A 419-nucleotide genomic window follows, 5' to 3' on the forward strand; every position below is an offset into this window, starting at 1 on the left:
TCGGTGCGAATTAAAAAATCTAGACCACATGAACAACACGGCATGTGTTAAGATCATCTGTAGGACGACAGGACTTGAAATGTTCCTTCTCATACACACACACCAGAGGTCATTTGAATAATGCTACATGCTGCATGTGAATGCTTCTACACCAGCGCCACACAGTGGTCATCTGAGGAATGACCAGATTTTTAGTTTTGAGTCATCAAGCAATCTGAAATTTGATTGTGGATAATCACAACTCATCAATAAGAACATTATTTTGGGACACTTAATTTGGAAAAACATCTTGTATAAACTGAATCAGCCCTAAAAACCTTTTACTCTTCATTTGAGAATCTAACTTCTAAATGCAGCCTCAATAACTATAAAAACCTTTGAATTTGAACTTTGAAGAAAAGACAAGAACACAGCAAGCG

Source organism: Carassius auratus, linkage group LG28B (assembly GCF_003368295.1).
Source record: "Carassius auratus strain Wakin linkage group LG28B, ASM336829v1, whole genome shotgun sequence".
Classification (NCBI taxonomy): domain Eukaryota; kingdom Metazoa; phylum Chordata; class Actinopteri; order Cypriniformes; family Cyprinidae; genus Carassius; species Carassius auratus.